The following is a 27,090-nucleotide window of genomic DNA, read 5'->3' on the forward strand; positions in this document are numbered from 1 at the left end:
TTATCACCTATAATTATTACAGGATACTCTAGCCATAAAAAAAAGGAGACTGCTGGAACTATGACTGCAGAAAGCAGACTAGAGCAGGTGTTTTCCATAATTAGATCACTGCAGAAAGATGTGGAAGGTCTGCAAAAGAAGTTTGGAAGCTTTGAACTCAATCAACAAGTGTTTGGACAGACTTTGCAGGACTTAAGCAACCGCATGGCAGTCCAGGAAAACAAACTTGCTGGCATAGAGTCCCAGTATGGAAGGGCTTTTCAGAACATAAGCACGCAAATAGCTGCACAAGTGACTTTACCCTCTGGGCAACCGCCACCTAAGTTGCCCCCATTCAGATTTAATGCTGATCGCGACAAATTTCGTGGCTTTGTGAATCAATATATGCTATATTTTGATGTGCATGCTGACCATTTTTCTACTGATAGATCCAAAGTATTGTGTGTAATAATGCTGCTGACCGCACGAGCGCTCGCCTGGGCGAATCCGATGATTGAGTCTCGTGACCCACGGTTAAATAACTTGGATGATTTCTTGGCCGCTATGGCATTAATGTTTGATGACCCTAATCGCCGTGCAACCGCTGAATCTGCTTTGTTTTCTTTATGCCAGGCTAAACGTTCTGTTATTGAGTATGCCACTGAATTCAGGAGATTAGCGGTAGATACCAATTGGGACAGTTATGCACAATTGCCTATTTTTAAAAGGGGTCTGTCTAGTATTATAAAAGATGAACTAGCTCGCTCAGAGTCACCCCAAGAGCTAGAGACATTTATACAGCATTGTGTGAGCATAGACATTCGCCTTACTGAGCGTAGGCAGGAGAAATTTACTGCTTATAACCGTATTTCTAACTTTTCCATTCCTTCCAAAGAGCCTGCAGGTAAAACCTCTCTGGAGGTGGAGGAGGTGCCCATGCAAATTGATTCCGTTCAGAAGCTCGAGATCAATGAGCGCCTGGAGCATCGCCTTCGTGAAAGTCTATGTTTCTACTGCGGCCAGTCTGACCACTTCTTGATCAATTGTCCTAAGTGTCCTAGACGGCCTAACAAGGTGCTAGCAGCAGTAGGGGAGTATGACAACTGTGATGATGAATCTGACATCTCTGAATGTAGCCTGCTTTTAAACGCTGTATTCCATTCACTTTCTATGACTTCACCCCCTAAGGAGCTGAAGGAAAAGAACTCTCACTGTTCTCTCCCTATTAAGATCCTGTGTTCAGGACAGTGGATTTCCAGTGCAGCTATGATTGACTCTGGTGCAGGTGGCAATTTCATGGATATCGCATTTGCCAAGGAACATGGTATTGAAATTCAGCAAAGAGCCTCTCCAATTACCATGGAAACAGTGGATGGGTCACCTTTAATCTCTGGGCCTGTGGATCAGGAGACCGTACCCCTTGAAATTGTGTTGGAGCCTAATCAGGAACAACTTTTTTTCTTGCTAATTTCTTCTCATTTTCCTGTGATTTTAGGCATTCCTTGGTTGCGTTCTCAGAACCCAATTATCAACTGGGAGACCAAGGAGATTACCTTTCCAGCAAGGAGCAACTCAGCGTTAACAGAAGCTGTCCCGGAGTCCACGGCTACGGAACTACATGTACAGGTATTTACTTTACCTCCAGCATATAAAGAGTTCTCTGACATCTGTGACAAGAAGAATGCAGATCAGCTTCCTCCACTCAGGCATTATGACTGTCCCATTGAGCTGCTTCCTGGGGCAGCTATTCCTTTTGGTAACGTATACCCTTTGGCGGCACCTGAGCTGCAAGCCTTAAAGGAGTATATTGATGAAAATCTGGCCAAAGGCTTCATACGTCCTTCTTCCTCACCAGCAGGGGCACCTATATTTTTTGTAAAAAAGAAGGATGAGACCCTGTGTTGACTATCGAAAACTCAAAAAGGTAACCGTACGAAACGGTTACCCTTTGCCTCTGATTTCTGAATTACTGGAAAGAGTCCGCCATGCTAAGGTGTTCGCTAAACTGGATCTTCGTGGGGCTTATAATTTGGTGCGTATTCGTCCAGGGGATGAGTGGAAGACAGCATTCAGATGCCGGTATGGACACTTTGAACCTCTTGTGATGCCCTTCGGGCTTTGTAACGCCCCTGCAACGTTTCAACACCTTGCTAATGACATTTTCAGAGATTTTTTGGATCAGTTTGTGGTGATCTATTTGGACGATATACAAATCTTTTCTGACTCTCTACAGCAACATGAAGAACATGTCAAAACTGTTTTAAGATGTCTGAAAGAGAACCATCTGTATATTAAGCCGGAGAAATGCGAGTTCCATCGTTCTGAGATACAGTTCTTAGGTTATATCATCTCTCCCCAGGGGCTGAACATGGAATCTGGTAAGATTCAGGCTATTCTTGACTGGCCGGTACCCAAGAACGTTAAGGAGGTCCAACATTTTATTGGTTTTGCAAATTTCTACAGACGCTTCTGTTACAGAACCCCCCAGCACCAAGAATATGCTATGCAGTATATGTATGTATAATAGGTTCCATGTGAAATGCATCAGTCCACAGGCTGCGCCCCTGGACAAGATATTCTCCTTCTGACCTCCCCCACCTTTGTAATTCCCACAGTAAATATCGGCAGGCTCCGGCCACCTGCGGCTATTTTAATGTATGTCTGGCCTGCTGTTTTTCTATTGGCCTGCCCTCTGTATCTGTGTTATATATTCTGTGTGCTGTGAATAAAGTGTTGTTAGACTGGAAATACGTGGAGAAGCAGTGAGATTTTATATGCACCCATGTAACCAAGGAATTCCAGCCAGAGTCCTTCATTCAGAATCCAGCAAAAGCAGAGTGGACCTCCTGAACCACGGGGTGGTACTGAAAGAGGTACTACAGCACAGTAGACCCCGTTACACTGGTGGCAGACAGCGGGATGTGAGACCCCTTCTACAGGAGGAAAGGAATGAATGGAAAATAACTACCCTGTTAAAGAGGACTACATTAAAAGATCTGGTGGAAGCCCGAGGGTTAATCGCCAGCAACAAAACAAAAGCGGATTTGATAGCAGCCATCATGGAACACGACAGTGCTGCACCCCCCAATGTGAACTTGGAGGAGACTGAATTCCAGAGGGAGGTAAAGAACAGACTGGATTTCTATGGCCCAAACCCTGCAGTAGAGATCATAGGAGAGGTGATGGCTGATGTGCGTACTGATGTGAAGGAAAAGATGGCCGAGCGGACCAGGATAGAGCTAGCCAAGATGGAGATGGCAGAGCGGACCAAAGTGGAGCTGGCCAAGATGGAGCTGGCAGAGCGGAGAGAGGAGAGTCAGCGAGCAGAGGGAGCTCTGGCCTCCGACCAGGTACCTTCAACAGTAAGCCACAAAAAGATCCAGTATAATGCCTTCCGACAGTTGGGGGAGGCAGAGGAAGACATTGTTGGCTTTCTGCAAGACTTTGAGCGGCAGTGTGCCCTTCATCAAGTGAAGCCGGAGGAACAGGTTCAGGTTCTGGCCAGCAAGCTGACAGGCCGGACAGCGGACGCCTATCGCACGGTACCTGATGAGGACTGTATGGACTATGAGCGGATCAAAGAAGTGATCTTGGCCCGGTATGCGCTGACACCAGAGGCATACCGCCAAAAGTTCCGCGGACTTATAAAACGAGTAATCGATACCCACGCTGAATGGGCCTGTAAATTACGGTGGTCACTGCTACAGTGGGTACAAGGGAGCCAAGCAACCACTCCAGCTCGTCTTGTTAGAACGATTCTTTAATGGACTAACCCCCGAGACACAGGAATGGCTTCGGGACAGGCGGCCAACGACTTGAGGAAGCCGCTCGTCTGGCTGATGAACATCATGATGCCAGGAGGCCTCAGTTGTCCGGATCAAAGATGGTCACTAAGGGTCCGCCTATGGACCTGGAGGGCCCCAAACCACAGAAGATTGTAGGGGGACCAGCTAGAAACCTGGCCTACCACAGTTCCCCTGGGGCGCGATGCCACTCCTGCCGTCAGCTGGGCCACCTGCAAAGACAATGTCCCAACCGGACTCAGCATACCCAGTGGCCAAAGGCGGGAACAGCTACCTTCAGCCGGGCCGCTGTACACTGCTACCAAGGCGAAGTTGACCCGACATTGGGGGCTACGACTAACCAAGAGGTGGAAGAGATGGAGGAAGTGCGGCATGAAGTGGACCCCGTGCAGGCAGCCCGGGCAGATAACCAACAACAGCATCGACAGGTCGTGTGGATTAATGGGAAACATATGCAGGGACTAAGAGATTCAGGGGCAACTTTGACCCTTGTGAAGCCTCATCTCGTTCGGGACCAAGAGAAGACAGACCAGACAGTGGCAGTCCATGTAGCAGGGGGAGCCATACATCGACTGCCCACTGCCCGGATTCACCTGAACTGGGGAGTCGGGGATGGCCTTGTTGAGGTCGGCTTGATGGAGGATTTGCCCGCAGATGTCTTGCTGGGAAATGACTTGGGGCCCATGTTGTCTGCCTTCTCGGTTGCCCCTCTGGCTGAGACATATCTTGTGACCACCCGGAGACAAGCTCGAGCTGCGGAGGCGAAATCGCACTCAGAGGAGCCCCAGGTAAGACATCCCAGCCCTACACATATTCCCATAACCAGGCACATTTCTTGGGCCACACCAGATGAATTTAAGAGGGAGTTACTTGAGGATCCTTCATTGGAGGGATATCGTGGGAAGGCACAAGAGGGGAAAGGGGTACTGGAAGGGGAACAGTTTATATGGAAGCAGGGACTCCTCTACCGGATCACAGAGCAGCACCACACAGGGACGAGCCCCACTATAAAACAACAGCTGGTAGTTCCCAAGAAATACAGGCAGGAGTTACGGCGAATCTCTCATGACATACCCTTGGCCGGGCACTTCGGCGTCAGTCGCACCAGGCATCGTCTGACACAAAACTTCTTTTGGCCGGGGTAACCTATGATGTTCGTCAGTACTGCCAGACCTGTGACAGTTGCCAGCGCATTGACAAGAGGGGAGATCGATGCAAGGCCAAATTACGCCCCCTCCCCATTGTGGAGGAACCATTTAGCCGAGTAGCGGTCGATCTGATAGGGCCGTTAGCCAAACCCAGTCCGTCAGGGAAAAGGTATATATTGACAGTGGTAGATTATGCCACACGGTATCCAGAGGCGGTTGCGTTACCTAACATACTGGCAGAGACGGTGGTGGCTGCCCTGCTCCAGGTTTTCTCACGGGTTGGATTTCCCCGGGAGATTATCTCGGACCAGGGTACCTAGTTTACAGCAGAGGTGACCAACCAACTGTGGAAGCTGTGCGGCGTAAAGTCCACTAGAAGCGCCGCAAACCAATGGGTTGTGTGAACGCTTTAACGGGACGTTAAAACAACTCATTGGGACTTTTACCAGGACCTACAGGGACTGGGAGAAATTCTTGCCTCACCTCCTGTTTGCCTATTGGGAGGTGCCCCAAGAATCCACGGGGTTCTCCCCGTTCGAACTGGTATACGGGAGACGGGTAAGGGGACCCCTAGACTTAGTGCTAGAACACTGGGAAGGGGAGGGCATCATAGAAGGGGTACATATTGTACCCTATGTGCTGGAATTCCGGGACCGCCTACAGGAGCTGACCCAGGCTGTACGTGGGAACATGCAGGTGGCTCAGTGGCGCCAGCACGTATGGTACGATCGGAGGGCCAGAGAGCGCACCTTGGAAATAGGACGGAAGGTCCTGGTGTTAGAGCCCACTAGGCAGAACAAGTTCCAAGCTGCATGGCAGGGGCCCTACCAGATAGTGGGGAAAATAGCCGACACCACCTATAATGTCGCCGATTGTGACGACCGCAGGGTTATCTGCATGTTCCACGTGAATATGCTGAAGCCCTACCGGGAGCGCCCTGAAGAGGTAGTGGCCATCTGTGCACCTGAAGCAGAGGATTTAGCCGGACTTCCCTTGCCTGATGTTTTAGGGGAAAGGACTCAGTCTAAAACATGGGACCAGGTACACTTGGGTGAATACCTAGGCCCCCGGGAGAGACAGCAGGTGGAGGCATTGTTGAGGCAGCGACAGAGGATGTTTTCAGGGAAACCCGGGTACACTCACCTGGCACAACACAAGGTTGAGACCCAGGATCAGACCCCCCTGCGACAACCCCCCTTCCACGTCCCGGAGTCTGTACGAGAAGGGATGCGACAAGAGATACAAGAGATGTTGCGTTTAGGGGTCATTGAAGAGTCAGATAGTCCCTGGGCATCCGCCGTAGTGTTAGTGCCCAAGAAGGATGGGACTACATGGTTTTGTGTAGACTATCGTAAGCTCAATGAGAAAACAGTGACGGATGCGTGTCCCATGCCGCGTGTGGTTGAGTTGTTAGACCGGCTGGCAGGGGCAACGTATTTGACCACCATCGATCAATGCAAAGGCTACTGGCAGATTCCCCTTAGCCCTGATGCTATTCCCAAGTCGGCATTTGTCACCCCGTTTGGCTTATTCCAGTTTCGAGTTATGCCATTCGGGTTGAAGACTGCCCCGGCGACCTTCCAGAGGCTGGCTGACCGGCTTCTGGATGGTCTCCAGGACTATGCGTGTGCCTACCTGGATGACATCGCCATCTACAATGCGACATGGGAAGAGCATCTAAATTACCTAGAGACAGTGGTGGACAAGATCCACAAGGCCGGAATCACCCTGAACCCAAACAAGTGTCATGTGGGCAAAGCAGAGGTTCAGTATTTAGGGCATTAGGTGGGAAGTGGGAAACAGCGACCAGAACCAGCCAAGATTGAGGCAATGGCCAACCCCACGCACTAAAACCCAGGTCATGGCGTTTCAAGGGACAGCGGGGTATTACAGGAAATTCATTCCCAATTACAGCAGCGTAGCCAAGCCCCTCACTGATCTGACCGGTAAGAACCAACCCCGCCAGCTAACCTGGACCCCAGAGTGTGAGGAAGCCTTCCACCAGCTAAAGGATGCCCTCACCAATACCCCTGTATTGGCCGCACCCAATCCAACTAAACGTTTCCTAGTTCACACAGACGCTTCTATGTTTGGATTGGGGGCAGTACTAAGCCAAGTCGGGCCGGACGGCCAAGAACACCCGGTAGCTTACCTGAGTCGGAAACTACTGCCACGTGAAGTGAGCTATGCGGCCATCGAGAAGGAGTGCCTGGCAATAGTATGGGCACTCAAAAAGTTACAACTATATTTGTATGGATGACAGTTTTCCCTCCTAACGGACCATAATCCCCTAGTCTGGCTTAATCAGGTCTCCGGAGACAACGCCAGATTACTGCGGTGGAGTTTAGCCCTACAACCTCTGGACTTCACCATCCACTACAGACCCGGCAAACAAAACGGTAATGCCGATGGACTAAGTCGACAAACGGAACTTGTACCAACCCCATAAACTTCAGTCATCCCCAAACCGATCCGTTAAGGATCAGACTGTGTATGCCGATCGCGTCGCTGAAAAGGGGAGCCGTGTTACAGAACCCCCCAGCACCAAGAATATGTTATGCAGTATATGTATGTATAATAGGTTCCATGTGAAATGCATCAGTCCACAGCTGCGACCCTGGACAAGATATTCTCCTTCTGACCTCCCCCACCTTTGTAATTCCCACAGTAAATATCGGCAGGCTCCGGCCACCTGCGGCTATTGTAATGTATGTCTGGCCTGCTGTTTTTCTATTGGCCTGCCCTCTGTATCTGTGTTATATATTCTGTGTGCTGTGAATAAAGTGTTGTTAGACTGGAAATACGTGGAGAAGCAGTGAGATTTTATATGCACCCATGTAACCAAGGAATTCCAGCCAGCGTCCTTCATTCAGAATCCAGCAAAAGCAGAGTGGACCTCCTGAACCATGGGGTGGTACTGAAAGAGGTACTACAGCACAGTAGACCCCGTTACAGCTTCATTCGAAATTTTTCTGATATTGTCCGTCCCATTACATCCTTGACAAGGAAGGAAAAGCCCTTTAAGTGGTGGTCATCACAGGCTCAAGAAGCTTTTGATCGGCTTAAGATCTGTTTTACATCAGCACCGCTGTTGATACACCCAGATCCAACACTTTCATTCATTGTGGAGGTGGACGCTTCTGATAATGCTTTGGGGGCTATTCTCTCCCAAAGAACTGGAGAGAAGGGTCTGCTACATCCTTGTGCTTTCTTTTCCCGTAGACTAACCTCAGCAGAGAAGAATTACGACGTGGGAGAACAGGAATTGTTCACTATTATTGCGGCTTTCAAAGAATAGAGGCATCATCTGCAAGGAGCTGCACAACAGATCATAGTGCTAACTGACCATCGCAATTTAGAGTTCCTTAAATCCGCTAGATGTCTTTCTCCTCGTTAGGCTCGTTGGAACTTATTTTTAAATCAATTTAACTTTGTTATCTCGCACCGTCCAGGTTCTCGTAATGGGAAGGCTGATGCTTTATCCCGAATCCATGCTGCGGATTCCGTACCTGGAGCCCCATCCAAGACCATTCTATCTGATGCCAATTTCATCGGAGTTATCCACGATCAGGACTTGTGGAAGGAGTGCAGGGAGGCCTATGACGGTGATGTATTTCTGGCCAACCCACCTGTGGATATTAATCTTGTCTTTAAGGGTGGCATGTGATTCAGAGATCGACGTATCTATGTCCCTGAGGTCGTCCGTCTGCAGATCCTCAAGTTGGTACATGACTCCAAGTTGGCTGGTCACAGGGGGGTACAGAAGACAAGAATTCCTGAGCCGATTCTTCTGATGGCCAACTTGCCTGAAGGATACCAAGGACTATGTTCTCTCTTGCGAGGTATGTGCCCGTTACAAGATTCCTCATGCGGCACCTACGGGTCTTCTACAACCATTACCTGTTCCGTCCCGCCCTTGGGGGTCTATATCAATGGACTTTATTGTGGAGCTGCCTACATTGGAGGGCATGAATACAATCATGGTGGTAGTTGATCGCCTGACTAAAGCTGCTCATTTTGTTCCATGCACCGGCCTCCCCTCAGCTAAAGATACAGTGAACTTGGTTATTCAGAATGTCTTTCGGTTGCATAGGGTTCCGGATGAGATCATCTCTGACCGTGGAGTACAGTTCACTTCAAGATTCTGAAAGGGGTTTTGCTCTGCACTAAATATTAATGTCTGTCTCTCTTCTGCTTACCATCCCCAAACAAATGGTCAGACTGAGCGTACCAACCAGACGCTGGAACAATATCTAAGATGCTATGTCAGCCATCTCCAGGATGATTGGTTGGAGTTGTTGCCGTTAGCCGAATTTTCATATAATAATTCTCAGAGCGCCTCCACTAAATTTACACCTTTCTTTGCCAATCTGGGTTATCATCCATGTATTTTTCCTAGGTCTCCAATTAATTCTCCGGTTCCAGCAGTGGAGGAAAGGCTGACTGCGGTGAGACAAAATCTGGAGGTTCTGAAGGAATCCCTGACCACAGCTCAGGAACGTTATAAGAGATCGGCTGATAGATTCCGTAAACCTGCACCCATGTTCAAGGTAGGAGATTCCGTGTGGTTAGCAACTAAGAATCTGAAGTTAAACGTTCCTTCACAAAAACTTGGACAGAAATTCATTGGCCCTTTCAAGATCAACGGTATTGTGAGCTCTGTGGCCTGCTGGCTGAAGCTGCCTAGGACTATGAAGGTACACCCAGTTTTTCATGTATCTTTACTAAAGCCTGTATCTCCTAATACCTTCCAGGGACGTGTTGTGCCACCTCTGCAGCCTGTGGTGATTGATGGGCAAGAAGAATTTGTGGTGGAGGAAATTATTGATTCCAGGATTCGCAGGAATCGGCTCCAATATCTGATAAGATGGCAGGGATATCCCCCTGAGGAAGACTCTTGGGAACCTGTGGAAAACATCAATGCCCAACAGAAGATTTCTTGTTTTCATCAGAGATTCCCTGAGAAACCAGGTCCAGGATCGTCCTGAGGCCGCTTCTAAGGAGGGAGTAATGTCAGGACTCTGATCATTTTTTACCTTTTGTGCATTACTGCCCTATTCCAAGATGGCGTCTTTGGTCTCATGTGCACTGTGTCTTCCTGCTATAAAACTCCACCCCAGCCTTCAGTCTGTGCTAGAGTATTCTGCCTTGCATCCAGCTCCTGACCTCTGATTACTCCCTGGCTATGTACCTGCTCCTGTGAACCTGTGTGGTTATCCTGCTACTCTGCTCTGAGTTCCTTCTGCATACACCAGTTCCAGTAATCCTCCTTCATCTGCTGCTCGTATTTACTTCCATCTGCATTTGCTGGACATGTAAGCATTTGCTGCTCTGCAAAAACCTGAGACTATTAACCAGGCCTCCCTGGTTGAGCTAAGATATTATTTGAACTGCCTTTAAAGCATATCTATCTGTGTTTTGGACTAAGCAAGGACTTATTCGTGTCAAGTATCCTCAAGAATAATTGTGCTTCATAGACTTTCTGCGTGATTGCATTTTCCTCTGAAGTTTCCTATAGACTGCTGAGCTGCATTTGATATTTGCACCAAGTGTTATGGACTTGAGTTTCTCTCTGCACTTGTTTGAATCACCGTGTGATAATAAAGACTTTACCACTTATAAAACTGTGTCCTGTAGTTGTCTTGTTCCACGCAGTGTCTCCTGAGTTATCCCCTATAATTATTACAGGAGGGGAGCTGCATGATACCCTTGGGGAGGGAGCTGCATGATACCCTATGGGGAGGGAGCTGCATCATGCCCTATGGGGATGGAGCTGCATCATACCCTATGGGGAGGGAGCTGCATCATACCCTATGGGGAGGGAGCTGCATCATACCCTATGGGGAGGGAGCTGCATCATACCCTATAGGGAGGGAGCTGCATCATACCCTATGGGGATTGAGCTGCATCATACCCAATGGTGAGGGAGCTGCATCATTTCCTGTGAGGGGGAGCTGCATGATACCCTAGGGAAGAGCTGCCTCATACCCTATGGGGAGGGATCTGCATCATACCCTATGGGGAGTGTTGTGAATTCCGTTCTCGGGCTCCCTCCTGTGGTCGTGAATGGTACTTTGTTGAGTTCCGTTCGTGGGCTCCCTCTGGTGGCTTTGAGTGATACTGCTGGTCTTTAGCTGGGCTCCCAGCTGCCTCGTTTTCTGCTATGCTGGCTGCCTATTTAACTCCACCTAGATCTTTACTTGTTGCCAGCTGTCGTTGTATTCAGTACTGGTTCAGATCTCTCTGGGACTTCCTTGTGACCTGTCTCCTCCTGGAGAAGCTAAGTTCATGCTAGTTCATTTTGCTCAATGCTTTTGGAAAATGTTTCTCAGTATATGATTAATTCAGTCCAGCTTGCTTATATGCTATTTTCTTGCTAGCTGGAAGTTCTGGGGTGCGGAGTTGCTCCCTCACATCGTGAGTCGATGTGAGGGTCTTTTGTATTCTCTGCGTGGATATTTTTGTAGTATTTTATACTGACCGCACAGTTACCTTGCTATCTTCTTCCTATTTAGTATTAGTGGGCCTCTTTTGCTAAAACCTGTTTTCATTCCTGTTTGTATTTTCCTCTTAACTCACCGTCATTATTTGTGGGGGGGGCTGCTATTACTTTGGGGAAATTTCTCTGAGGCAAGTGAGGCTTTTGTTTCTCTCTAGGGGTAGCTAGCTCTCAGGCTGTGAAGAGGCGTCTAGGGAGAGTTAGGTACGCTCCACGGCTGCCTATAGTGTGTGCGATAGGATCAGGGTTGCGGTCAGTAAAGTTCCCACATCCCCAGAGCTTGTCCTATATTTCTGGTTTACCTATCAGGTCATCCCAAGTGTTCCTAACCACCAGCTCCATAACAGTACAGCTGGCCAAAGAGTTAATGCATCGCAAAAGAGGGATAAGAGAAGTCCTGAGCTCATTTTTTTTTCTCTGCAGTGTGTTTTGCCTCTCTCCTCCCCTTAATCTCTGGGTGGTTCAGGACTCAGCTGCAGATATGGATATTCAAAGTCTGTCCTCTAGTGTGGATCCTCTCACTGCAAGGGTACAAAGCATTCAGGATTATGTAGTTCGGAATCCTATGTTAGAGCCTAGAATACCAATTCCTGATTTGTTTTCTGGCGATAGATCTAAGTTTCAGAATTTCAAAAATAATTGCATATTGTTTCTTGCTCTGAAACCCCGCTCCTCTGGTGACCCTACTCAGCAAGTTAAAATTATTATTTCTTTGTTACGTGGTGACCCTCAAGATTGGGCATTTTCCCTGGCGCCAGGAGATCCTGCATTGCTAAATGTGGATGCGTTTTTTCTGGCACTTGGATTGCTTTATGAGGAACCTAATTTAGTAGACCAGGCAGAAAAGATCTTGCTGGCTCTGTCTCTGGCCCTGGCAGCGATTTTCAGAAAGGGTCTTTCTGAAGCCCTTAAGGATGTTATGGTGGGGTTTCCCACGCCTGCAGGTCTGAATGAATCAATGTCCTTGGCCATTCAGATTGATCGGCGTTTGCGGGAGCGCAAACCTGTGCACCATCTGGCGGGGTTCTCTGAGCAGAAGCCTGAGTCTATGCAATGTGGTAGGATTCTGACCAGAATTGAACGGCAAAATCACAGACGTCAGAATGGGTTGTGTTTTTACTGTGGTGACTCCACTCATGCTATCTCTGATTGTCCTAAGCGCACTAAAGGGTTCGCTAAGTCCGTCACCATTGGTACTGTACAGCCTAAATTTCTTTTGTCTGTTACTTTGATTTGCTCTCTGTCGTCCTACTCAGTTATGGCTTTTGTGGATTCAGGCGCTGCCCTGAATTTGATGGATTTGGATTTTGCCAGGCGCTGTGGTTTTTTCTTGGAGCCTTTACAGTCCCCTATTCCACTGAGGGGAATTGATGCTACGCCATTGGCCAAGAATAAGCCTCAGTACTGGACTCAAGTGACCATGTGCATGACTCCTGCTCATCAGGAGGATATTCGCTTTCTGGTATTACATAATTTGCATGATGTTGTCGTCTTGGGGTTGCCATGGCTGCAGGTTCATAATCCAGTATTGGATTGGAAATCAATGTCTGTGTCTAGTTGGGGTTGTCAAGGGGTACAAGGCGATGCTCCTTTGGTATCAATTGCATCTTCTACTCCTTCTGAAGTCCCTGAATTTTTGTCAGATTACCAGGATGTATTTGATGAGCCCAAATCCAGTGCCCTACCTCCTCATAGGGATTGTGATTGTGCTATAAATTTGATTCCTTGTAGTAAGTTCCCTAAGGGTCGACTTTTTAATTTGTCTGTGCCAGAGCATGCCGCTATGCGGAGTTATATAAAGGAGTCCTTGGAGAAAGGGCATATTCGCCCGTCCTCGTCACCCTTGGGAGCAGGGTTCTTTTTTGTGGCCAAGAAGGATGGTTCTCTGAGACCCTGTATAGATTATCGCCTTCTTAATAAAATCACGGTCAAATTTCAGTACCCTCTGCCTCTGCTGTCCGATCTGTTTGCTCGGATTAAGGGGGCTAGATGGTTCACCAAGATAGATCTTCGAGGAGCGTATAATCTTGTGCGTATAAAACAGGGCGATGAATGGAAAACAGCATTTAATACTCCCGAAGGCCATTTTGAGTACTTGGTGATGCCATTTGGGCTTTCTAATGCCCCTTCTGTTTCAGTCCGTTATGCACGACATCTTTCGAGAGTATCTGGATAGATTCATGATTGTATACCTGGATGATATTCTGGTCTTTTCTGATGATTGGGAATCTCATGTGAGGCAGGTCAGGATGGTATTTCAGGTCCTGCGTGCTAATGCCTTGTTTGTGAAGGGCTCTAAATGTCTCTTCGGAGTCCAGAAGGTTTCCTTTTTGGGCTTTATTTTTTCCCCTTCTACTATCGAGATGGATCCAGTTAAAGTCCAGGCCATTTATGATTGGACTCAACCTACATCTGTGAAGAGTCTTCAGAAGTTCCTGGGCTTTGCTAATTTTTACCGTCGCTTCATCACTAATTTTTCTAGTGTTGTTAAGCCTTTGACTGATCTGACCAAAAAGGGTGCTGATGTGACGAACTGGTCTTCTGCGGCCGTTGAGGCCTTTCAGGAGCTGAAACGTCGGTTTTCTTTGGCTCCTGTCTTGCGTCAGCCGGATGTTTCTCTCCCTTTTCAGGTCGAGGTTGATGCCTCTGAGATTGGAGCAGGGGCTGTCTTGTCTCAGAGAAGCTCTGATGGCTCTGTGATGAAGCCATGTGCTTTCTTTTCGAGAAAGTTTTCGCCTGCCGAGCGTAATTATGATGTTGGTAATCGGGAGTTGTTGGCAATGAAGTGGGCATTTGAGGAGTGGCGTCATTGGCTTGAGGGAGCCAAACATCGTGTGGTGGTCTTGACGGATCACAAGAATTTGATTTATCTCGAGTCGGCCAAGCGGCTAAATCCTAGACAGGCTCGATGGTCACTGTTTTTCTCTCGTTTTGATTTCGTGGTTTCGTACCTTCAGGGCTCTAAGAATGTGAAGGCTGATGCCCTTTCTAGGAGTTTTGTGCCTGACTCTCCGGGAGTTCCTGAACCGGCTGGTATCCTCAGAGAGGGGGTGATTCTGTCTGCCATCTCCCCTGATTTGCGGCGGGTGCTGCAGGAGTTTCAGGTCGATAGACCTGACCGTTGTCCACCGGAGAGACTTTGTCCCTGATAGATGGACCAGTAGAGTTATTTCTTAAGTTCACTGTTCAGTGTTGGCAGGCCATCCTGGGATTTTTGGTACCAGAGATTTGGTGGCTAGGTCCTTTTGGTGGCCTTCCTTGTCGCGGGATGTGCGTTCTTTTGTGCAGTCCTGTGGGATTTGTGCTCGGGCCAAGCCTTGCTGTTCTCGTGCCAGTGGATTGCTTTTGCCTTTGCCAGTCCCAAAGAGGCCCTGGTCGCATATCTCCATGGATTTTATTTCAGATCTTCCGGTCTCTCAGAGGATGTCTGTCATCTGGGTGGTTTGTGACCGTTTTTCTAAGATGGTCCATTTGGTGCCTTTGCCCAAATTGCCTTCCTCCTCCGATTTAGTTCCGCTGTTTTTTCAGAATGTGGTTCGTTTGCATGGTATTCCGGAGAACATTGTGTCTGACAGAGGGTCCCAGTTTGTGTCCAGATTCTGGTAGTCCTTTTGTGCTAAGATGGGCATTGAATTTTCTTTTTCTTCGGCTTTCCATCCTCAGACAAATGGCCAAACCGAACGAACTAATCAGACCTTAGAAACTTATCTGAGATGTTTTGTTTCTGCTGATCAGGATGATTGGGTGACTTTTTTGCCATTGGCTGAGTTCGCCCTCAATAATCGGGCTAGTTCGGCTACTTTGGTTTCACCTTTTTTTTGTAATTCTGGTTTTCATCCTCGTTTGTCCTCAGGGCAGGTTGAGCCTTCTGACTGTCCTGGTGTGGATTCTGTGGTGGATAGGTTGCAGCAGATTTGGAACCACGTAGTGGACAATTTGACGCTGTCACAGGAGAAGGCTCAGCGCTTTGCTAACCGCCGTCGCTGTGTGGGTCCCCGACTTCGTGTGGGGGATTTGGTTTGGTTGTCCTCTCGTTATGTCCCTATGAAGGTTTCCTCTCCTAAGTTTAAGCCTCATTTCACCGGTCATTATAAGATCTCTGAAATCCTCAATCCTGTGTCATTTCGTTTGGACCTCCCAGCATCTTTTGCCATCCATAATGTGTTCCATAGGTCATTGTTGCGGAGGTATGTGGTGCCTGTGGTTCCTTCTGTTGATCCTCCTGCTCCGGTGTTGGTTGAGGGAGAATTGGAGTATGTGGTGGAGAAAATCTTGGATTCTCGTATTTCAAGACGGAAGCTTCAGTACTTGGTTAAATGGAAGGGCTATGGTCAGGAGGATAATTCCTGTGTTGTTGCCTCTGATGTTCATGCTGCCGATCTTGTTCATGCCTTTCATTTGGCTCATCCTGATCGGCCTGGGGGCTCTGGTGAGGGTTCGGTGACCCCTCCTCAAGGGGGGGGTACTGTTGTGAATTCCGTTCTCGGGCTCCCTCCTGTAGTCGTGAATGGTACTTTGTTGAGTTCTGTTCGTGGGCTCCCTCTGGTGGCTTTGAGTGATACTGCTGGTCTTTAGCTGGGCTCCCAGCTGCCTCGTTTTCTGCTATGCTGGCTGCCTATTTAACTCCACCTAGATCTTTACTTGTTGCCAGCTGTCGTTGTATTCAGTACTGGTTCAGATCTCTCTGGGACTTCCTTGTGACCTGTCTCCTCCTGGAGAAGCTAAGTTTATGCTAGTTCATTTTGCTCAATGCTTTTGGAAAATGTTTCTCAGTATATGATTAATTCAGTCCAGCTTGCTTATATGCTATTTTCTTGCTAGCTGGAAGTTCTGGGGTGCGGAGTTGCTCCCTCACATCGTGAGTCGATGTGAGGGTCTTTTGTATTCTCTGCGTGGATATTTTTGTAGTATTTTATACTGACCGCACAGTTACCTTGCTATCTTCTTCCTATTTAGTATTAGTGGGCCTCTTTTGCTAAAACCTGTTTTCATTCCTATGTTTGTATTTTCCTCTTAACTCACCGTCATTATTTGTGGGGGGGCTGCTATTACTTTGGGGAAATTTCTCTGAGGCAAGTGAGGCTTTTGTTTCTCTCTAGGGGTAGCTAGCTCTCAGGCTGTGAAGAGGCGTCTAGGGAGAGTTAGGTACGCTCCACGGCTGCCTATAGTGTGTGCGATAGGATCAGGGTTGCGGTCAGTAAAGTTCCCACATCCCCAGAGCTTGTCCTATATTTCTGGTTTACCTATCAGGTCATCCCAAGTGTTCCTAACCACCAGCTCCATATCAGGGGAGGGAGCTGCATCATGCTCTATGAGGGGGAGCTGCTTGATACCCTATGAGAGGAGCTGCATGATACCCTATGGGGGAGCTTCATGATACCCTGTGGGGAGGAGCTGTATGATACCCTATGGGGGTGAGCTGCATGATACCCTATGGGGGGAGCTTCATGATACCCTATGTGGAGTGAGCTGTATGATACCCTATGGGGGTGAGCTGCATGATACCCTATGGGGATGGAGCTGCATGATACCCTATGGGGGAGCTTCATGATACCCTATGAGGAGTGAGCTGCATGATACCCTATGTGGGTGAGCTGCATGATAGCCTATGGGGAGGGAGCTGCATGATACCCTGTGGAGGGGGGCAGCATGATACCCTATTGGAGGGGGGCAACATGATACCCTATTGGAGGGGGGCAGCATGATACACTATTGGAGGGGGGGCAGTATGATATCCTATTGGAGGGGGGCAGCATGATACCCTGTGGAGAGGGAGTAGCATGATACCCTATTGGAGGGGGGCAGCATGATACACTATTGGAAGGGGGCAGTACGATACCCTATTGGAGGGGGGGCAGCATGATACCCTATTGGAGGGGGGCAGCATGATACCCTATTGGAGGGGGGCAGCATGATACACTATTGGAGGGGGGCAGCATGATACCCTATTGGAGGGGGGCAGCATGATACTCTAATGGAGGGGGCAGCATGATACCCTGTGGAGGGGGAGCAGCATGATACCCTGTGGAGGGGGTCAGCATGATACCCTGTGGAGGGGGTCAGCATGATACCCTATTGGAGGGGGGCAGTATAATACCCTTTTGGAGGGGGGCAGCATGATACCCTATGGGAGGGGGCAGCATGATACCCTATGAGGGGGCTATATTATATTCTGTTGGCTGCATTATATTCTATGGAGGTGCTGCAATTATACCTTATGAGGGGGCTACATTATATTCTGTGGGGTGCTGCATTATACCTTATGAGGGGGTTGCACTGTACTCTATGAGGCTGGTAGCATTATATTCTATGGGGGGGCTACATTATATTCTATGAGGGCTGCATTATATGCTATGAAGGGGCTACATTATATTCTGTGAGGAGGCTGCATTATACTATATGAGGGGGCTACTTTATATACTATGAGGGGATATATTGTACCCTTTAAGGGGGCTACTTTATGTTCTATGAGGAGGCTACCCCAACCCCTGCCACATAATTAAGACATGTACTACCTTATATTATACCCTGATAGTAGGGTGTTTCACCTCACAATTGGTGGTCTTGTATTTATTTCTATGTTGCTACATAGTGGGCCCCAAGAATGATTTTCTCTGGTGGGCCCAAGGTGCTCCAGTCCGTCCATCATACCCTATGGGGAGGGAGCTGCATCATACCCTATGGGGAGGGAGCTGCATCATACCCTATAGGGAAGAACCCGGTCTGTAAGTGACAACAAAATTGAACCGCGTGAAAAACAATACCCAGCGAGCCTACCTGGGGGACAGACGCTTGGCTGACTCCAAATACAGCAGATTCTTATGATCGGTAATAACAGCAACCTGATGTACCGACCCCTCTAAGAAGTGTCGCCATTCCTCAAAGGCCAACTTGATTGCCAACAACTCCCTGTTGCCGATATCGTAGTTACGTTCGGCGGACGACAGTTTCTTGGAGAAATAGGCGCACGGACGCAAACCACTCAAAGATGAGCCTTGAGATAGTACCGCCCCCACACCAACCTCAGACGCATCAACTTCCACAACAAAGGGTTTTGATACGTCTGGCTGCACAAGAATGGGGGCTGAAACAAAACTGTTCTTAAGAAATTGGTACCCTTTTTAGTCATGTCATTTAGCGGTTTAGCAATGATGGAAAAATCCTTGATAAATTTCCCATGGTAGTTAGAAAACCCAAGGAACCGCTGAAGTGCTTTCAGGTTATCAGGACGTTCCCAATGCAGCACCGCTTGCACCTTAGCGGCGTCCATTTTAAAACCAGAAGCAGACACAATATAACCCAAGAAAGGCAACTCTTGAACAGAAAATACACATTTCTCAAGTTTAGCATACAGCTTATTCTCTCTGAGAAGCTGTAACACCTGCCTGACATGATTTAAATGAGCATCACGGTCGCAAGAATATATGAGGATGTCATCTAGGTACACGATAACAAATTTCCCCAAAACATGCGAGAACACATCATTGATGAAATGTTGGAATACTGCAGGTGCGTTAGTCAACCCAAAAGGCATCACCAAATTTTCAAAATGACCCTCAGGGGTATTAAAAGCCGTCTTCCACTCATCACCTTGACGGACTCTTATGAGGTTGTACGCCCCCCTGAGGTCAAGCTTGGTAAACCACTTAGCACCCGCCACCTGGTTGAACAAATCTGGTATCAGTGGCATCGGGTATGGATCACGAACCGTAATCTGGTTCAACTCCCTGAAATCCAAACACGGGCGTAATCCGCCATCTTTCTTCTTCACGAAGAAGAACCCTGCTGCCACCGGCGAGGATGACGGCCTGATGTGCCCTTTGCTCAAGCTTTCAGCAATATAATCTTTTAACGCTTGTCTCTCCGGACCGGAGATGTTAAGCATCCTTGCTTTAGGCAACTTGGCCCCCGGTTTAAACCTGATAGAACAGTCATAGGGACGATGTGGCGGCAACTCTGAACAACCCTTTTCAGAGAACACATCCACAAAATCCAGAAGTGACTCCGGAACGCTTGAAGTCACCGCAGCCACACATGTGGCCAGGCAATTCTCCTGGCAGAACTCGCTCCACTGAATTATGTCCTGAGTTTTCCAGTCAATTACCGGGTTGTGCATGGACAACCAAGGAAAACCCAAAACCACCTGAGCAGGAAGATTCCTGAGCACCTTACATGTAACCTGCTCGGAATGTAGAACTCCAATGTGGAGTTTCACCTCAGCCACAAATTCAGTAATCTCCCCTTGAGAAAGAGGAGCAGCATTGATGGTGACCACGCGGATAGGATGAGACAGTTTTTCAATCCTAAAAGCTGCTGTGCGCGCAAACTCCTCATCAATGAGATTTGTGGCTGAACCACTATCCACAAAAACAGTAATTGGCAGCTCACTGCCAGCGATAAAAACCTTAGCAGGGAGCATGCATTAAGAAACCACCATGGAGGATATACATAAGCTCAGATTGGTCTCCTCCACACCCTCTGAGCTTAGAAGTTTTCCGCCGTTGCGTTTTTCTTAGACAGCAGAGGACAGATGTTAATAAAATGACCAGTTTTACCACAGTAAAAACAGGCTCCCTGCTTCCTGAGCTCGGGGCTTGACGCTTCACATGTGACACCCCTGCGATTTGCATAGGCTCCGTGGGCTCACCTGCAGCAACCTCACGTGAACCTCAACCCTCTCCCATAGGCGGTGTCTCATGCTCCCCCTGACGCAAACGGCGATCAATGCGGACAACCAGACTCATAGCGGAATCTAGAGAAGCAGGAGTCTCGTACATCAGAAGGGCTTTTTTAACCCTTCCAGAAACCCCATGAATAAACTGACTCCGCAATGCTGGATCATTCCATTGTGTATCGATCGCCCAGCGACGAAATTCAGAACAGTAATCCTCTGCAACTCCCTCCCCCTGGCGAATAGTGCATATCTTAGATTCTGCTAGAGCCATTCTGTCAGGTTCATCGTAGATTTTTCCAAGAGAGGAAAAAACTCTCCACAGAGTCAAATGCAGCAGAATCAGATGGCAAAGAAAACGCCCATGCTTGGGGATCCCGCTTAATAATGACAACACCAGGCCCACACGCTGAGCCTCATTACCCGAGGAGATCGGGCGCATACGGAAATATAGTTTGCAAGCTTCACGAAAAGAAACAAATTTACTGCGTTCCCCAGCAAATTTTTCAGGCAAAGGGAATTTAGGCTCAGCAACTCTTCCAGTTGCTCCAGCTTGCACATTAGATACTGCTAGTCCCTGTTGCTGAACTGCCCCCCTCAACTCAGTGACCTGTAGGGACAGCGCCTCCAACTGGCGGGTTATGGAAGTCATGGGATCCATGACAAAAGAAAAAAAAGAAACCCCTTTTTTTTTTCTTTTTTTTTTTTTGGGCCGATTATAATGTCACGGGGAGACTAGGTGAGCGAGAGCTAATAACCCGGGCCCCTGCAATTTCCCTCAGACTAGGGAAATCCTGACTGACCCTCTACCTGGAGTTTACACTGATGGTGTGCATGTCCAGGCCTCGAACCTTACCCTGTCTCCTGTTTCAACCCTAAGCTGAAACCTCAGCCCACCACCCAGTGAAGAGGTAATACACCAATACCCACAGTTAGCACAGACAAGGATAAAGGAAAATACACACCACGCCGCAGTCACTCAAGAATACACTATAAATGTGCAGGGCAAAATAAATACAAATATAGGAAGGAGTAAATAAGACTAAGGAAAATACACCACCAGCAACGAATCTCCAACAACCAGCTCTCCACTCCAGACCGAGATAACAACGCACAAGACAGAAGCTATAATCGGCGACGCCCAATGATCAGGAGAACTATTTAAAGGCAATGGGCATGGCCCAGCTTCCAATCCGAGGATCAGGTAAATTAACCCCGGAATAGCCAGACAAAATCTAGCCGACGCCAATGAGCAAACAGTGGTCAAAAGCGGAATTACCACTGTCTGTCGAACGACCTGGTCTGAACAGCGTCCGACATGACATCGATGTCCTAACTATTTGATGGAATGGTACTATATACTGGTCCTTAGGCCCGTTCACATGTTGTAAGCCAAAACCAGGAGTGGAACAATTAGAAGAAAAGTATAATAGAAACATATGCACCACTTCTGCATTTATCACCCACTTTTGGTTGTGGCTTACAAATACTGATGTATAATACTGACCAAATACTGCACGTGTGAACGTGGCCTTAATCAAATAACAGCTATCCCGGCACGGCAGCCCAGTTGTGTCTTACCTGTTGTGTCAGTATATTTTTCCTTGATAACAGGAAAGCAATGAGAGAGCATTCAGATGAGACCTTGACTCAGGTGTGGGTCTAGTAACAAGCTCGGTTCTTTGGTAACCTACTGTAGGTATAGAACTATTGATGGCTAGTAGTGAAGAGCGAGTGTACTCGTTGCTCGGGTGGTCTCCGAGTATTTGTGACTGCTCAGAGATTTAGTTTTTGCTGACACAGCTGCATGATTTACAGCGACTAGCCAGCCTGAGTACATGTGGCGGTTGCCTGGTTGCTAGGGAATCCCCACATGTAATCAAGCTGGCTAGTAGCCACAAATTATGCAGCTGCTGCAAGGAAAATTACATCTCCGAGCACTAACAAATACTCGGAGACCACCCGAGCAACAAGTACACTCGCTCATCACTAATGGCTAGTCCATGCTATTAAATACAGGTATGAAAAGTGCATTTATCTGTACCTTCCATTTGATAACAAGGGATGGCTAGGTCACATTCATACAGTATATTTAGAAAGGGAATATGTCAACCATTTTTGCCTCCTTGGAAGTAGCATAATATAGAGACACTAGATGGTGGCCCGATTCTAACGCATCGGGTATTCTAGAATATGTATGTGTAGTGTATAGCACAGCCCACGTGGTATATTGCGTAGCCCACGCAGTAATTTGCGCAACCCATGCAGTACATTGCGCAACCCACGCAGTACATTGTGCAGCCCACGCAGTACATTGCGCAGCCCACGCAGTACATTGCGCAGCCAACGCAGTACATTGCGCAGCCAACGCAGTACATTGCGCAGCCAACGCAGTACATTGCGCAGCCCGCACAGTACATTGCGCAGCCCACGTAGTACATTGGGCAGCCCACGTAGTACATTGCGCAGCCCACGTAGTATATTGCGCAGCCCACGTAGTATATTGCGCAGCCCACGTAGTATATTGCGCAGCCCATGTAGTATATTGGGCAGCTCACATAGTATATTGGGCAGCCCACGTAGTATATTGCGCAGCCCACGTTGTACATTGCGCAGCCCACGTTGTACATTGCGCAGCCCACGTTGTATATTGCGCAGCCCACTTTGTATATTGCGCAGCCCACGTAATATATTGCCCAGCCATGTAGTATATAGCACAGCCCATGTAGTATATTGCCCAGCCACGTAGTATATAGCACAGCCCATGTAGTATATTGCCCAGCCACGTAGTATATTGCCCAGCCCACGTATATTGCCCAGCCACGTAGTGCATTGCCCAGCCACGTAGTATATTGCCCAGCCCATGTAGTATATTGCCCAGCCACGTAGTATATAGCACAGCCCATGTAGTATATTGCCCAGCCCACGTAGTATATAGCAATGTGGGCATCATATCCCTGTTAAAAAAAAGAAATAAAATTAAAAATAGTGTTATACTCACCTTCCGGAGCCCCCGGATCCAAGCGAAGTGGTTACTGACGCTGCTCGTGTGCTCCGGTCTCAAGAGTGCATTGCTGTCTCGCGAGATGATGACGTAGCGGTCTCGCGAGACCACTACGTCATCATCTCGCGAGATCGCAGCATGGACCGGTTACCGGAGCGTCGCAAGCGGGAAAGGCCTGTTGTCGATCCGGGGGCCGACGGATGGTGAGTATATAACGATTTTTTATTTTTTTTATTATTTTTAACATTAGATCGTTTTACTATTCATGCTGCATAGGCAGTAACGGAGTGCTTTACACCGCGGCATAACGCGGTCCGTTACCGCTGCCATTAACCCTGTGTGAGGGCAGACTGGAGGGGAGTATGGAGTGGGCACTGACTGCGGGGAGGAAGGAGCGGCCATTTTTCCGCCGGACTGTGCCTGTCGCTGATTAGTCGTGGCTGTTTTGCCACGACCAATCAGCGACTTGGGTTCCATGACAGACAGAGGCCGCGACCAATGAATATCTGTGAAAGAAAGACAGACAGACAGAAGGACAGACGGAAGTGACCCTTAGACAATTATATAGTAGATAAGATGTGTCACTTTCTTGGCTTCTTGCTGTACATTTGATAAAATCACTGTTTAATCAGCAGGATATTATCACTAGAGGACTAGTAATCCTGCAGCCATGTACTCCTCCATATTCATAAGCTCTGTATAACCTTCCCCCACCACTGATTGGCAGATTTCAGCCTATGCACAGTGTAGCCAGAAAGCTGCCAATCATTGGTGTGGCCAGAGTTATACATAGCTCAGCATTCAGAACACTGGTAGATCTGCAGTAGATAAAACTGATTTTATCAAAATGGCAGTAAGCAGCAGAGTGAGATCAACAAGAAATCAGTGTCTCTGACCCTACATCCTGCTGCCCTAACATGGGTTAGCGATTAGCTAAAATCTGGTGACAAATTCCCTTTGAATACATATATATGTAAAGTAATTTGTTTATTTAACTTAATTTATTGGAAAATGGGGGAGCAAATTTTTGGCAGATCTTAGCCATATTCTCATGTCTCCTGGCGCCTCTGTGCAATTTTAAGGTGTTTCCTGTATGTCTTTAATGATAAGTTAATAAAATGAATATTTTTGGTAGCCTCTTGCTTTATATGCTTCTTTTTGTCCTCTTGGGTGCTTACTACTTTAACCCTGTCAAGGCGTGGCCATTAGTCGTTTTCATTTTTTCCTTCTCTTCTTCCAAAAGCCATAACGTTTTTATTTTTCTGCCAATATAGCCATGTGAGGGCTTATTTTTTGAGGGCCAAGTTGAACTTTTTGAATTACACCATACATTTTATCATGTGATCTACTGGAAAGCGGGAAAAAAATTCCAAGTGCTTTGAAATTGCAAAGTGCAATTGCAAAGAGCTGTATATATATACTGTGTGTGTGTGTGTGTATGTGTATATATATATATATATATATATATATATATATATATATACATACATACATATATATATACACTCACCGGCCACTTTATTAGGTACACCTGTCCAACTTCTTGTTAACACTTAATTTCTAATCAGCCAATCACATGGCGGCAACTCAGTGCATTTAGGCATGTAGACATGGTCAAGATAATCTCCTGCAGTTCAAACCGAGCATCAGTATGGGGAAGAAAGGTGATTTGAGTGCCTTTGAACGTGGCATGGTTGTTGGTGCCAGAAGGGCTGGTCTGAGTATTTCAGAAACTGCTGATCTACTGGGATTTTCACGCACAACCATCTCTAGGGTTTACAGAGAATGGTCCGAAAAATAAAAAAAATCCAGTGAGCGGCAGTTCTGTGGGCGGAAATGCCTTGTTGATGCCAGAGGTCAGAGGAGAATGGGCAGACTGGTTCGAGCTGATAGAAAGGCAACAGTGACTCAAATCGCCACCCGTTACAACCAAGGTAGGCCTAAGAGCATCTCTGAATGCACAGTGCGTCGAACTTTGAGGCAGATGGGCTACAGCAGCAGAAGACCACACCGGGTACCACTCCTTTCAGCTAAGAACAGGAAACTGAGGCTACAATTTGTACAAGCTCATCGAAATTGGACAGTAGAAGATTGGAAAAACGTTGCTTGGTCTGATGAGTCTCGATTTCTGCTGCGACATTCAGATGGTAGGGTCAGAATTTGGCGTAAACAACATGAAAGCATGGATCCATCCTGCCTTATATGGAGCATCTTTGGGATGTGCAGCCGACAAATCTGCGGCAACTGTGTGATGCCATCATGTCAATATGGACCAAAATCTCTGAGGAATGCTTCCAGCACCTTGTTGAATCTATGCCACGAAGAATTGAGGCAGTTCTGAAGGCAAAAGGGGGTCCAACCCGTTACTAGCATGGTGTACCTAATAAAGTGGCCGGTGAGTGTATATATATATATATATATATATATATATATATATATATATATATATATATATATATATATAATTGTCTAAGGGTTTTTCCGTCTGTCTGTCTGTCTGTCTGTCTGTCTTTCTGTCTGTCTGTCCTGGAAATCCCGGGCACAGCATGGCGACGATGATGTGATAATGGAAATCCCGCGTCTCTGATTGGTCGAGGCCTGGCGGCAATCAGCGACGGGCACAGTATCGACGTAGATGTCATAATGGTTGCCATGGCGACGATGATGTCATAAAGGTTGCCTCGACCAATCAGCGACGGGCACAGTCTGCCGCGAATTCTGGAATCATCATTGTCCATACACTACGGGGACATGCATATTCTAGAATACCCGATGCGTTAGAATCGGGCCACAATCTAGTATATATATATATCCAAAATCAAAAGAAAAAAGGAGAAGAGCGGCACTGCATGTGTCTTAACGACTTCTCATAGGCTCTAGTCAAGGTGCATTTGTGCAGACTTCGGATGGACAAACCATACAGTGGTGACTTGGTGGTGCACCTCAATGAAAATGTGTCCATAAATATGTAGCAATGAAAAAGAAGAAAATGAGGGCACTCACCAATCTTTCACGTTCTTAATCCTTTATTGCAACACGATCCAGTTAAAACACATGGCCGGGGAAGAGAGAGAGCCGAAGCCCGTGTGAGCAGGCGAGAGACGACAGCTGTTTCGCGCTGTGCTTTGCGCTTCTACAGGTCAGCTTGTGCATAGGTGAAACAGTGGAAATGTAGTGCCGGCCATGACACCGCCCACCACTGTGTCCCCTCCCACAAACCAAACGATACATACATATACTTTATATATATATATATATATATATATATATATATATATATATATATATATATACTAGATGGTGGCCCGATTCTAACGCATCGGGTATTCTAGAATATGCATGTCCACATAGTATATTGCACAGCCCACGTAGTATATTGCCCAGCCACGTAGTATATTGCCCATTTACGTAGTATATTGCCCAGTGACGTAGTATATTGCCCAGCCACGTAGTATATTGGCCAGTTACGTAGTATATTGCCCAGTGACGTAGTATACAGCACAGAACCACGTAGTATATTGCACAGCAACGTAGTATACAGCACAGAGCCACGTAGTATATTGCCCAGCCACGTAGTATATTGGCCAGTCACGTAGTATATTGCCCAGCCACGTATGTCACAGGTTAAAAAATAAACATATACTCACCTTCCGAGGGCCCCTTGTAGTTCTGTTGCCTGTGTGCGGTGCAGGCAGCAGCTTCCGGTCCCAGGGTGTGATGACGTCACGGTCACATGACCGTGACGTCATGGCAGGTCCTTCTCGCGCAAGCCCTGTGATGATGTTGCGGTCACAAGATCGTGACGTCATGGCAGGTCCTACTCGCATACCATCCTTGCCACCGGAACCTGCCGCTTACATGGAGCGGTCACCAGAGAGTCGCGAGGAGCGGGAAAGGCGGCGGAAGGTGAGTATATAATGATTATTTTTTTTATTATTATTTTTAACAATAGATGTTTTTACTATTGATGCTGCATAGGCAGCATA

The sequence above is a fragment of the Ranitomeya variabilis genome, chromosome 3, assembly GCF_051348905.1.
Source record: "Ranitomeya variabilis isolate aRanVar5 chromosome 3, aRanVar5.hap1, whole genome shotgun sequence".
Lineage (NCBI taxonomy): Eukaryota > Metazoa > Chordata > Amphibia > Anura > Dendrobatidae > Ranitomeya > Ranitomeya variabilis.